The sequence below is a fragment of the Melanerpes formicivorus genome, unplaced genomic scaffold (assembly GCF_026170545.1).
Source record: "Melanerpes formicivorus ecotype bairdi unplaced genomic scaffold, bMelFor1.0.p_v2 SCAF_41, whole genome shotgun sequence".
Lineage (NCBI taxonomy): Eukaryota > Metazoa > Chordata > Aves > Piciformes > Picidae > Melanerpes > Melanerpes formicivorus.
The window spans coordinates 2,387,712-2,402,165 of NW_027142393.1; positions in this window are offsets into that span (position 1 = coordinate 2,387,712).

The window sequence follows — 14,454 nt, forward strand, 5'->3', positions numbered from 1 at the left end:
AAACATTTCCAGTTACCCCACAGTAATGCAGTTAGAGAGTGGCAATCTGCAGCTAAGCACCCAGGCAAAAAAAAAAAGAAAGAAAGAAAGAAAAGGACAAAAAAGTAAATAAAATCAGAAACCAATAGAAATCACCCCCTGTGCAGCCCTTCTGATCAGGGCACTGCATTCACACAAACGTGTTTGGAAGTTCAGTCATTAATTATCATGATGTTGAAACAATATAATAAAATAATAATAATTGCTTGTGAAGTGATCTGTGCGTGGACTCCCCTCCTCTGTCGACGGAGGCTCCTCTCTGTCTCTCTCCCTTCCTCTCTTGCCATGGGAAGCCACATAGACAAAAGTATCAAGTGATCACATAGCATGAACTACTGCCCGAGGCAAAGCTTGTTATTTTACTTGAAACGGTGATGCATTTAGGACCCAGAAACTGTCAATAATTTTTTCTGACTTCCAGGGGATAAAAATCCCAATTACAGGAACTTTCCTGTGAAGCCCTGTAGTCTGCTGCCGCATAGTTATACCACGGTGCATCCTCGACACCTATCAGCTCGGTTTGAGCTGTAATTTGGACCAGAACTGTGTGGATCTGTGAGATTAAGCTGATTTAGTCTAATTGTTGCCTGTTTTGAAAAGTGGAAAGCGTATCTTCAAAAAAAAGGCAGGCTGTGGACAATAACCAAATCTGACTTGGCATCCTTCACCCAGCTGGCTTCGATACGAATGTTAATGTAGATTCAAGAGCCTTTGGCCGTTTTCTCCCTATATTTCTTCTATAAAACACGAGCTTTCTTTCCCAAGCCATTACAGTGAAGACCTTTTCCAAGGGAATGGGTTGAAAAAACATCTTTTTAGGCTTAGCCCCTTCATTTCATCTGCTTCTGGGATGGGGGAAATGAATCCAACCCCATAGAAAGCCATGCACACAAAAAATTGGAATAGAATAGAATAGAATAGAATAGAATAGAATAGAATAGAATAGAATAGAATAGAATAGAATAGAATAGGAGTTAACCAGGTTGGAAAAGACCTTCAAGATCATCAAGGCCAACCAATCATACAACACTATCTAATCAACTAAACCATGGCACCAAGTGCCCCATCCAGTCTCTTCCTAAACATCTCCAGTGATGGTGACTCCACCACCTCCCTGGGTAGCACATTCCAAAGGCCAGTTTCTCTTTCTTGTGCGCTAATCCTGGGGGTGGAGAGGTATGAAAAAAAATAAAAACCAACCTGGAAGAGTGCATCATCAATAAAGGACCATGGAGAGTGGTGTTGGAGGGGAAACCACACAGGCACCACCATGCAGATCGTTGGAGAAAGGTGGTTGAAGGTGCTGCTTTCACAGAATCATGGAATGTTATGATTGGAGTTAAAAGGGATCTTTAAAGGTCATGTAGTCCAACAATGGTTTCTACCCCACTGATGATGTTCTCTGTTCTGCTCACCTGCCAGGAGCTCAGCCCTCTTTCCTCACCTCTCACTAGCAATGCATGCCAACATTATTCCTGGTGCACTCCCACCATCCTTTCCCATCTGTCCCACTCCTGGGTAGTGAGAAAGTGATGATATAACTAGATTTAATACCACAATAATGTAACCACACCAGAGTGTGCCACCCACTCTGCACTTCTTCACTTTATCCTCCTTCAACTGGTGCATACATCTTTGACTCTCATCTCAATATATGTGAGGTTTGGTCATTTTTTTCCCTTCCTTCATTCTCCTCTTCTTTAATAACAACATTGGCTTCACACAGAAATGTTGGTCATTAACAGCCCACTGCCAATATATCTTTTAGGGACAGACAGATGCATATACAAGGCTGCACAAGGAACAGTGAACAAATGTGTTTATTATTGACAGAGTGAGAAGTGCCGTGCTAGGAGATGAAAAGTTGAATGCCTGAGGTCTGTCTCTCCAGAGCTATTGCAGGTCAGAGACAAACAAGGTATAAAGATGTAAAAGCAGAGTCCAAGTAGCCACAGAGGTGAGTCTGAAGCAACATTGTGTTGGTGGTTTTGTAAAGACACCCTTGGATGAAATGACTGTGAAAATGGTTTGGTTTGTTACACAATGCAGTGTTTTCCTGAAAATCTCAGAGCCTTTACTGGCTGATTTCCAGTTATAAATATTAAATACAAAATTTCACCATGTTCAATTCCTTTTTTAGTAATATATTATTACAGCTGTGCAGGTCTAAGGGCATACAAGAGACAGTGTGTGGGGGTAAACAAGACCTCAGCACATTATTTTCCTGTTTTCTTCTTTATCTGTGCATGAAGTGGTGGTGCTTGGTGATAGTGGTGTGTTTTTTCTTGTTGTTTTGGTGGTTTGTTGATTGGTTTGGTTTGGCTTTGTGGTTCCCTAATTTGTGCTTCAATCCAACTGATTTGATGCTTTAGGATTATATAATGGCGGGAAAGCAGCCCTGAGGAGAGAGACTTGGGGGTGCTGGTGGATGAGAAGCTCACCAGGAGCTCTCAATGTGCTCTTGCAGCCCGCAAAGCCAATCAGATCCTGGGCTGCATCAGGAGAAGTGTGGCTAGCAGGTCGAGGGAGGTGATCCTCCCCCTCTACTCAGCCCTGGTGAGACCCCACCTGGAGTACTGCCTCCAGTTCTGGAGCCCCTATTACAAGAGGGATGTGGAGGTGCTGGAAGGTGTCCAGAGAAGGGCCACAAGGATGATCAGAGGGCTGGAGCACCTCTCCTATGAGGGCAGACTGAAGGAGTTGGGGCTGCTCAGTCTGCAGAAGAGAAGGCTCCGAGGTGACCTCATTGTGGCCTTCCAGTATCTGAAGGGGGCCTACAGGAAGGCTGGGGAGGGACTGCTCAGGATCTCAGGTAGTGATAGAACTAGGGGGAATGGAATGAAGCTGGAGGTGGGAAGATTCAGGCTAGATGTGAGGAAGAGGTTCTTCCCCATGAGAGTGGTGAAACCCTGGAATGTGTTGTCCAGGGAGGTGGTCGAGGCCCCGTCCCTGGGGGTGTTTAAGAGCAGGCTGGATGAGGCTCTGTCCAGCCTGATGTAGTGTGGGGTGTCCCTGCCCATGGCAGGAGGGTTGGAACTAGCTGATCCTTGTGGTCCCTCTAAATCCTGACTGATACTATGATACTATGATACAAAGATACTCCACATGTGTGCAACATCATCTGTTCTATCAGCTCAGTGGACTTGGGTGATGTGTGTTTACAAAAGGTTACCAAATTGGAGACTCTAATTACCTTCAGAGGCAAGATTAAAGTGCCTTGTCTTATTTAATATTTCTTCTTCCTGCACTTTCAAATCGAAGTTTAATAGAAATAATAATCAGACATCTCTGCTAGTGTTATCCCTTCCCCAAAAAAACCCCAAATGCAATAACAAAAATCTTTGTGATGTGAGAGATGCACAAAAAAATAATGCACTGGTTGTACAGTCAGGTGCTGAAATCCTAACACAAATGAGAAGAGACAAGAGAACATGGAAGATGTATGAGCTTTGATATTCGGATTGAGCTGCTTTTTGTTGTTGTTTTTGGTTCAGGAAATTATTTTAGCAATTTCTCCTACCTGTTATGAAAGCTTGGCATTTGGGGAGGTCTGTTAGTTGTAGGGATGTTAATTTTTCACAGGAAAAGTGTAACGGCTGCAGAAATATGGGAATTGCTGCATAGCTTATACTTCATATGACTGTGAAAAAAAGGAAAGGGAAAGGAAAAAAGGTGTCTTCAATGTGGTTAATTATTAATCTCTCCTTGTGCATAATGGCATTCTCTTCAAAAGAAGAAAAGAAAAGGGAATGGCATGTTTTCTTATGTTATCTCCTTGCTTGGTTGCTTTTGGTAATGAGGATCCAAAATGAACCTTTGCAGTCTATATGTACATATATATAAAATCATGCCTAAGCCTCTGTGTTCTGCAAAGCATTCTGAAAGCTTCCTTTGATCAAACTATACTGCTGTGTAAATATGTTAGGCAACATGTACCCTACCTACTTGCATTATGTCAAATGAACTGCATCATTCCAATATGGTGCTACATGTGCATGGAAGCCTGTAGCGCTTGGAACAGGTGCTGCTCAAACGCACTTGACAGAGATATTGGCAGTAAGGTCATCTGTGAAAGAGAATACCCCAAACTGGCCGTGGAAGGTTATCAGGACATGGCTGGGGTGCTACAGCAGCAAAAAGGTGTTGTGCTGTTTGTTTGTTTGTTTGTTTGTTTTCTGGGGAATAAAATGCTTTGGGAAATGAGGTTTGGGGTAAAGTGAAGGAAGATGTTCGAAGGAGAGGTCAAGAATCTCCAGGGGATGAAAGACATTAGAACACCTTCAGAAGGGTTTCCTCTTTTTTTTCCACCTGCTTTTACAGAGGAGGTTGTCCTCTTTAAATTGAATTTCACACCAAAATGTGAAATTTCAGTTTCACAAAATGTTCAGGTTTGACAGAACTTACCTGCAATTAGCTGCTGCTCCACATCCTCCTGATGAAAATTTCTGTCTTCCAAATTAAGAGTGAAAAAATGCAAAATGCACCCCATAGCCTGACAATAAGAAGTGGCCTCTTGTCTGAGGATGAAGGGATTTTGTATGATTATTATTATTATTGCTGTATTTTACACCTACACTGTGTTTCCAGGGGTGGTAGAAAACCCACGAACAAAACCCAACCAACATTCCTTATGTTCAAGCAGGATCTCTGGCAATTCTTCCTCTGAAACAGTTCTTGGCCTTTGTGTGACATTTATGGTCCTGTGTTTATCATGGCTAGCAGAGACCCAGTTTGCTCCTTCTCCTCTCCCCCTCCACTCCTAAAATGGCATCTAAAGCTGTTAAATATATAATTAAGGGGACTGAATGTATCCAGGCTTGATTCCTACAAAGGGGCTTCAGCAGATTCTCCTACAAACGGCTAATGTTCAGCACAACAATGCATCAGGCAGCTTTAGATCTTATTTGTATTTAAAAGTCAGATATTTTAGTTCTGGATAAACTTCAGAAATGCTCTTCAATTCTCAGTGAGGCAAGCATTTCAATTTTCTGCAATATTAGCAGGGGTAACTAATGATGGCTAATTTTTGCCTGTAGTATTTCCCTCAATCTGCTTGTGCACTTTCAGTTACTCTGGCAGCAGCAGCATTTGTACATTTTCTGGTCACTAAACACTCAAGTACAATTGTAAGTGATCAGTTTACAGTTGGCCAACAAAAGAGCTGCAGGACTGTCTAAAAGAAAAAGAAATCTGAATAAATATGCATGCGGAGAGCCCGTGTTCCGTGGGCAAACACGGAGCTCCTGCAAGAGAGAAGGACAGAGGGCAACTTAAATATATTTTAGCTATCAGAATGCATTTTGAAATAGAGGATCATGTATTTATCCTACCATGAGAAGGTCTGGTACAAATCCAAACCACACAAGTGCATTGTTCTATTTCTTCAGTTCAAGGTAAATCCTCCTCTTCACCCTCTATTTTTTTTTGCCTTTTTTTTTTTGCCTTTGACTGTTATTTCCTTATATTTTCCTTAAAATATGTTCAATCCATAGGTTTGAGAGAGAGGCTGCTTTGAGTTACACTTCAAAATAGCACCATCTTATTAACAAATTTGAAAGCTATCTGGTTCAAAGAGACTATTTTAGATAAGAAGATAACATTTTCATGATGCATTTGGAAAATACACTGTTGTAAAACTGCTGGAGAGTCCTTCCACTGAAAATGCCTCTAAAGTGCTGAGGCTTCAGTAGAATTTGTTCTACTTTACAACTCCTGGGCTATTCTCTCTCCTATAAGGACAGACTGAGGGAGTTGGGGCTATTCAGTCTGGAGAAGAGAAGGTTCCGAGGAGACCTAATTGTGGCCTTCCAGTATCTGAAAGGGGCTACAAAAAAGCTGGGGAGGGACTTTTGAGGGTGTCAGGGAGTGACAGCACTGGGGGGAACAGGAAAAAGAATAGAAATGGGTAGATTGAGGTTGGATGCTAGGAAGCAGTTCTTCCCCATGAAGGTGGTGAGACACTGGAACAGGTTGCCCAGGGAGGTGGTAGAAGCTTCATCCCTGGAGGTTTTTAAAGCAAGGCTGGATCCACATCCAGCAACCTGATGTAGCGTGAGGTGTGCCTGCCCATGGCAGGGGGGGTGGAACTGCATGATCCATGAGGTCCCTTCCAACCCTAACAATTCTATGATTCAAAAGAACAAAATACAAGTGGCAAAGGAATATTTCGTAACAGGTATTTATTTTTTCAAATGAAGAGGCAGCTCACTCATGCCCTCACTAATTATTATTTCCCAGTGAAATGCAATGATTGCCCAGCATTTTGGAGGGTGGTGTTTGTGATGGAGAGGCAAGAATGGTTCAAATTAAATCTGAACTCTATGGAGACAGTTCAACAGCTTGAATCACAGGGAAGCTCGAGTCAGAAATCTCACAGCCTGCAAGAAGATATTTCTCTGGGTGGTGTGGGGTTTTTTTGTCTGTTGAGAGGTGTCATCGCTCGTGACACCGTTCCGCAGACACCACGCCAAAGGAGCAGGGGGATTCACTGTGGGATTTGCATGTTTTAGACTCAAAAAATCCTCTGAAACGCAGGAAACCTGCACAGCTTCATGCCTCGATCGGAGCAAATCAATGTGCACTAAAAGGGGAATCCGTCACATTAAGGATCAAAATATTAAAGGCTGAATTATGGCTTTTGCAGCAGCAGCCTCCTGGGGCATGGAAGGAGATGAGGAGGAGAGGTGCAATGCTCGAGCGGCCGTCACTGAAGGCACTGCAAAGTGCCGAGGTAGTCAGATATCCTCAGGGGGCACTGGGAAATGCACTTAGGAGCCCTGTCTCTCTATCACAGAGATACTGAGAAAAGATACTCCTGCTGAGCACCACCTTACAGGATACCACTGGCAGAATTCGACCCCCAAGTATTTCATCGTTCACTTATTGCCAGGAGGGAATGATTTAAATGTCAGGCATTATTACTGCTTTTTTGTAAGGATATAGAATATTCTTCTGCTTCCCCTCCTATTTCTGTCTTTGGACATTAAGAGACACAGAAGCAAGCTCCTGCCCCTGCTCTTGCCAACCATGGTCCCATGAGCCGTGAAACAGCTTGTCTCTCCTTCTCTGCCACCTCCTGTAGATCTTGAATGCCGGAAAGATGTCCTGACTGCATGGATTCCTAAAGGCAAGAGGCAGAATATCTTGCATTTGTCATCATTGTTTGGAATAAAAAATACCATATATGATCAAGAAAGATGGAGAAGGAGTGTTTGCAAGGGCATGGAGCAATAGAATGAGTGGCATTGGTTTTAAACTACAGAAGGATAAATGTAGGTTGGATATTAGGAAGACGTTCTTCACAATGAGGGTAGTGAAGAACTTGAACAGGTTGCTCAGTTGTGGTGGAGCACCCACCCCTGGAGACATTCAAGGTGCAACTTGAGCAACTTAATCTAGTTAAAGATGTCCCAGTTAACTGCATGGGGGTCAGACAAGATGGCCTTTGAGAGTCCCTTCCAATCCAATGCATTCTGTGTTTTTGTGATCTTTAAATGGCGCCAGAAAGCAAGCTGGGGACAGGCTGTTTAGCAGGGCCTCTTGCAACAGGAGAAGGGGTGATGGTTTTCAACTAAAGGAGGGGCCATTTAGCCTAGATAGAAAGACAGGGTTTTTTTTACAATGAAGGTGGGGAAATGCTGGCCCAGGTTGCCCAGAGAGATGGTAGATACCCTATCCCTGGAAGTCTTCCAGGTTGGGTTAGACAGGGCTCTGAACAATCTGCTCTATTTGAAGATGTTCCTGCTCACTGCAGGAGGAATTGGGCTTGATGACCTTTAAAGGTCCCTTCCAACCCAAGCCATTCTACGATTCTATGATTCTAGTTCATCACTTGCATTAAAGATGCTGCAAAGTTGAAACAATATGATGATCCTATGATCTTTAGCATCAGGGTCATAACCACAACTGATAAATTCATGTCAGTTCATGCAGCTGTGTCTGGTAGATGGTCCTGCTTTCCTTTCCCACCACTTGGTGCTGATGACAATACTTTACTGCTGAGGCTTCAGACAAAAGTGAAAATTTAGCTGCTTTGAACACTGCACACATGCACATATGAGTATAAGGGATGTCAGAAAGGAAGCATCAGTAGTTTCAACCTATTTGTAAAGCATTGCAGTATCAAAGATGACATTAAAAGTGCCAACAGGATTTGGAGGCAAATTTTCATCCAATCTTAAAAGGAGAGTGAAAGTAGCTCAGGGAACTTTGGATGCTACAATGGCAATAAAACCTGGCAAATCTAGGCTATCAGTCCAGCCTCCCTGAGCCTCAGCCTACTTCTTTCACTGTGTCATGGTCTTAAACTGGAGCAGGGTAGATTTAGGTTAGACATGAGGAGGAAGTTTTTTGCAAGGAGATTGGTAAAATAGTGTAAAAGGTTGCCCAGGGATGTGGTTGAGGCCCCAGCCCTGGAGACATTCACGATCAGATTTGATGTGGCCATGGGTAGCCTGATCTAGTTGGAAGTGTCCCTGTCACTGCAGGGTGGGTGGGCAAGATGACCTCTGAGGGTTCCTTTCAATCCATGCTGAAGTTCAGTTTCACAAATGAACTGCTCATTTTAGATATAATGTAGCATCTCTTTGGTTCAAAGAGTTTTGGTCCAGTCAGAACATTCAGAGTGAAACCAAAAGTTGTTCCTGTTAACTGTCAAGTCCAGGCCAGAGATTTTAGTGAATCTCACTAGAAAGACAATGCTTCTCTCATCAACAATCATTCACCCTTGTGTTGGAACAAAATGGCAATCATCATTTTAACACGAGCGAAGACATTTTTCATGAGTCAAACTCTGCCACACACTTTCAGTCATGCCTCTTGGAAATGGTGCCAGTTCCATGTAATCTGCAAACCATAAGTCACGTCTCAACCAACCTAGAAGTATGGTGCTGTGATTTGGCATGTAATGGGAAAAATAAAACCAACAAACCCATGGCTATGAAACCCTAAATAGAGTCAGAGTCCAGGTTTATTTTGAAGAAACAATCAGAAATCTGCATGCTTACCTGGAGCTCTTGAATCTGAGAGCAGGTTTTCTTTGGACTATTAGCATTTCACTCCACTTTAGAGGGGGAGAATGAATGAATGCATTTTTATCATGTTGAAATCTTGCATTTGGTTGGCAACAAAAAAACTGACAATAAAAATAAAATAAACTTAAAAGGAAAAAAAAAGAGGTATCAAAAAAAGTCTGAACCTCAGTGTAGCTGGACTTTAAAAATAGCTGAAGTTCAAGAGGTTGCTTGTGTTTTACAGCTCAGTTGACAATTCTTGCTCATTTGGGAAGGATGAGAATATTTGCAGATGAATTTGTGGTTGCAATGAACTCAGGAATTCCTTGGCTGAAAGGCTGGAGCAACTTCCCGTGAGAAAACCTAAGGGAAGGAAAGCTCTGTGCAGCTCCAAGCTCAGATTTCCTTCTCTGCCTCCAAGTCAAGAAGGAAAAACATCTTTCCTATGCCATAGCAGATCAAAAGATATCTGTCCTCCCTATTTCCACTTGACCCAGTGGATAGAAACAAGTCAGATCCATGAAAAGCTTGGGCCACCAACAAAGCCCTCCTCTTTATTGCAGAAAGTACATTGTGATGGGACCTGGATCAATTAAGAGATGAAATCTGGGATGAAGCTGACAAGTTGGAAATGTGACTTGTCGCACTGATGCTTCTTCCAGTGTCATTTGTAGGCAGAGAAATAGTGATGATATCAAGATGTAATGGTATTATTGGAAGTTGCCTCAAATTTGGAATTTCCACACTCTTCTTTGGCCTGGAAGAACACCACAGCACACATGACACAGAAATTCACTTCTTAAGGAAAGAAAATTAATTACAAAGCAACTTTCAAACCCAGAACAAATGTTTGGAATGAAATTAAAATTTCCTTGTATCTGACTCCTTATTTTAGGTCAACATTTCTGGGGACATTCAAGACCCACCTGGATGTATCCCAGTGAGATCTGCTCTAGGAGATCCTGCTCTGGCAGGGAGGTTGGACTGGATGAGCTTCCAAGGTCCCTTCCAGCCCCTAACATTCTGTGATTTCCAAATGAGATAAGCATCACTGTACATTGAATAGAGCAGAATATATGGGAATAGATTGGCAATTGGAATGAAGGAAAATGCTAATATTTGGTAGTTTTACAAGTGAGGTTGTGGCTCTTGCTTATGGTTTCCCTTAGCTGAAGTGTGGTACATTTGCCCCTTCAAAATTTAAACACCACAGGACAAAACATATGGACAGCTCTGTTCTGCAGACTTCCCTACAGCATTGTTGGAATTTTGAGATCTGAAAGTTTTTAATTTGCTAAATTATTTGTTTGTTCCTCTTCCCCCCCCCCCCCCCCCCCCCCCCCCCCTTTTGCCTCTGTTGTTTTCTGCTTGATGGTTGATTTGCAAATAAATTCTTTCTGCTATGTTGAAAGTCACAAGGGATTTGGCCCTTAGGGGAAATATTCACAAGATATTTGGGAAAATATTGATTTATATTTAACTGATTCTTCCACAGCAGAAAGAAAAGAATAGTTTTTTATGGTCATATTTTAGTTCTCTCTATTAGGTAACTGAAAAACGTGGGAGGGGGGGGATGGGGAAGATGGGATGTACAAATATGGCTCGACTGATAAATGTTCTTTCATAACACTGGAAAACATGGAATGCATCTACTTTATTTTTTATATACATATAGAAATGAATTGAAATAGTATTCTGAAATGAAAACCACAAAACCTCCAAACAACCAAAAATTAATATGAATTACATACAAGTATTAATAACACACACAAATTAATATCCAGATACATGTTGCGCTTTCTTAATATTCTTCCTTCCTTCCTTCCTTCCTTCCTTCCTTCCTTCCTTCCTTCCTTCCTTCCTTCCTTCCTTCCTTCCTTCCTTTCCTTCCTTTCCTTCCTATCCTTCCTTTCCTTCCTTTCCTTCCTTTCCTTCCCTTTCTTTCCTTTCTTTCCATTCTTCCTTTCTTTCCTTTCTTTCTTTTCTTCTCTTTCTTCCCTTTCTTCCTTTCTTGCCTTTCTTGCCTTTCTTGCCTTTCTTGCCTTTCTTGCCTTTCTTCCCTTTCTCTCCTTTCTCTCCTTTCTTTCCTTTCTCTCCTTTCTTTCCTTTCTCTCCTTTCTTTCCTTTCTTTCCTTTCTTTCCTTTCTTTCCTTTCTTTCCTTTCTTTCCTTTCTTTCCTTTCTTTCCTTTCTTTCCTTTCTTTCCTTTCTTCCCTTCCTCCCCTTCTTTCTTCCCTTCTTTCTTCCCTTCTTTCTTCCCTTCTTTCTTCCCTCCTTTCTTCCCTTTCTTCCCTTTCTTTCTTTCCTTTCTTTCTTCCCCTTTCTTTCCTTTCTTTCTTTCCTTCCTTTCTTTCATTTCTTTCTTTCCTTCCTTTCTTCCCTTTCTTTCCTTCCTTTCTTCCCTTTCTTTCCTTTCTTTCTTTCCTTTCTTTCTTTCATCACCAGGACACAACCTAATTGTCAGTGGAAGGCAAAACAAGGTAAATAAGACCAATATTAAAATTTCATTTGGGAGGATTTCTGCTGTCTTTGGGTTTGGGAGACTTTATGCTTGGTTTTGGGGCCACATCTAAGCATAATATGTTATAAGTTGAGGACTCCTAAAAACAAAATTGCCAGACTAGCTCAGGTGGAAGCAAATGAAGCTATATTTACAAGCACACTACAGTCTAGAAATACGGAAAGCAATGAATACATACAAAGTATACAATATTCACATATACTTACCATTTATAAACAGCAAAAGAACCCCCCTGGAATAAAAATGGGTGTTGGGGGCGGGAGGAGGAGGGCAGGTGGGCATATTTGAGGCCTGGTTTAGGGGAAGGTTTTGAGAAGGTGATAGCCTAGTGAGGATTTTGGATAACCCCAGCTGGTGAGGGATCTGGATGAGAAGCTCTGTGAGGAGTGGCTGTGGGAGCTGGAATCATTTAGCCTGGAGAAGAGGAGGCTCAGGGGAGACCTTATTGCTCTCTACCACTACCTGAAGGGAGGTTGTAGCCAGGTGGGGGTTGGTCTCGTCTCCCAGGCAACCAGTGCCAGAACAAGAGGACACAGTCTCAAGCTGTGCCAGGGGAGGTTTAGGCTGGAGGTGAGGAAGAATTTCTTCCCAGAAAGAGAGATTTGCTATTGGAATGTGCTGTCCAGGGAAGTGGTGGAGTCACCATCACTGGGGGTCTTTAAGAAGAGACTGGATGAGGCACTCAGTGCCATGGTTGAGTTGATTAGATGGTGTTGGGTGATCAGTTGGACTTGATGATCTTAGAGATCTCTTCCAACCTGTTTGATTCCATGATTCTGTAAATCTGTGGAGAGCTGGGCTGAATATGAATCGTTGGGTATTTTTGTGTGCTTTTGTACTGCTCTATTTAGTTGTGAATAGTAATTCCATTTCAACTTCCAATTCTTTCTAATCCCGTGTGGAGTATTTTCCTTACTCCTTTGGGAAGGGGTGAAGAACATCTGTCTCTCTCCTTAAACTGTGACAGTATATAACAGAAAAGTATTGTTTAGAGGTGAATATATGGAAAAGAGAATGTTTTCCTTGTGATTACTGCTCTGAAATCAGGGTTTCAGAAGACTCTCAGAAAATATGAAGTATCTGCTAGGTACTTCAGTTCATCAAAACTCTCAGCCAAACAGAGGAGGATTTTTCTGAAGATTAAGTCTCATCCAGAATGGTTTTCCAAATGTTTCATATCCAAACAAAATGATCCATGTAACAAAATAAGAGTGATCCATGTTTAATGGAAATTAAAGCCTTCTTTCACCGTAATACTTTTATGGGGAGGGAGGGAGGAAGAAGAAGCTTTAGGCCCCAAATCCCCAACGACGCCCCAAAAGCAGGCTGCATATTTGCAGTGACTTTTAGTTTGAAACTAATCTGGCACAGAGAAACCAATAAACATTAGGTTTCCAGTGGCTTCCACCTGTTTAGGAGTTGCAAGACAGCAGTACCCTTTTCAAAGCCATTAATAATGCAGAAGGTCAATATCTAAACAGATATATTGAATTACACACTGTATCATTATAATAGCCAGAGTTTTTGTAGCGCAGGTGATGGTTGCTGCTGACATTTGACCCTTTTAAGCTAATTAAAATATATGGTTTATTTTTTTTAAACGATAATATTAGGACTAATAGCGAGTTGGATACCCAGGTTAGGCCCCTCAAAGCAGGTAAAAAGGATTCTACCCACTGCAGCAAAATGCATATTGATTTGTTTTTCCTAACTTTGCAGCTCCCAACTACAATTCCCCAAACAGGGGAAAACTAAAAACGCAAAGCCACAGCCCTTCTCATACCGAAGAGCTTACTTCATTTTTAGTTTGGTTTCCTTTCTTTTCTTTTATTCTACTATTTTACACCAGTTGCTTAATTTAATATTTTATATTTTTTAATTTATAGTTCGATTTCTATTTATTTTTATTTTATTTTATAATTATATTGTTTTATTTTTATACTCTTTACTTTATAATTATATTGTTTGAGTTTTACTTTATTTACTTTAATGAATGCAATATTTTATTTGTTTTATACAATTATTTGTTGTTTCTTTTCTATTTATTTTTTATTTTATTATGGTATTTAAATTTTTATTTATTTTCTTTACTTAATTTAATATTGCATATATTGTAAAGATTTTTATTCATGGTTTAATTTTTATTTGTTTTTTTTTATTTTACGTTTATGATTTATTTTCTTTATTATTCTTATTTTTTCTTTTAGTTTTTTATATTATACATTTATTATTATTTATTTTTCTTTATTATTCTTATTTTTTCTTTTAGTTTTCTACATTATATATTTATTATTATTCATTTTTCTTTATTATTCTTATTTTTCTTTCTTTTTCTTTTAGTTTTTCATATTATATATTTATTATTATTTATTTTTCTTTATTATTCTTAATTTTTCTTTTAGTTTTCTATATTATATATTTATTATTATTCATTTTTCTTTATTATTCTTATTTTTCTTTTATTTTCTTTTACTTTTTTATATTATATATTCATTATTATTTATTTTTCTTTATTATTCTTATTTTTCCTTTTAGTTTTTTATATTATATATTTATTATTATTAATTTTTCTTTATTATTCTTATTTTTCTTTCATTTTCTTTTAGTTTTTTATATTAGATATTTTTTATTATTTATTTTTCTTTTATTTCCTTAAGTTAATATTGCATTTATTTTGAACAGTTTTACTTATTGTTTAACCTTCATCATTTATTTATTTGTTTAATCCTTTTATTTCAATCTTATTTATTTAGTTATTTAGTTTAATTTTTTAAAGTGTATTATTTATTTTCTTTACTTAATATTTCATTTATTTTAAACAGTTTTACTTATTGTTTAATCTTTAGTATTTACTTATTTATTCAATCCTTTTATTTTAATCTTA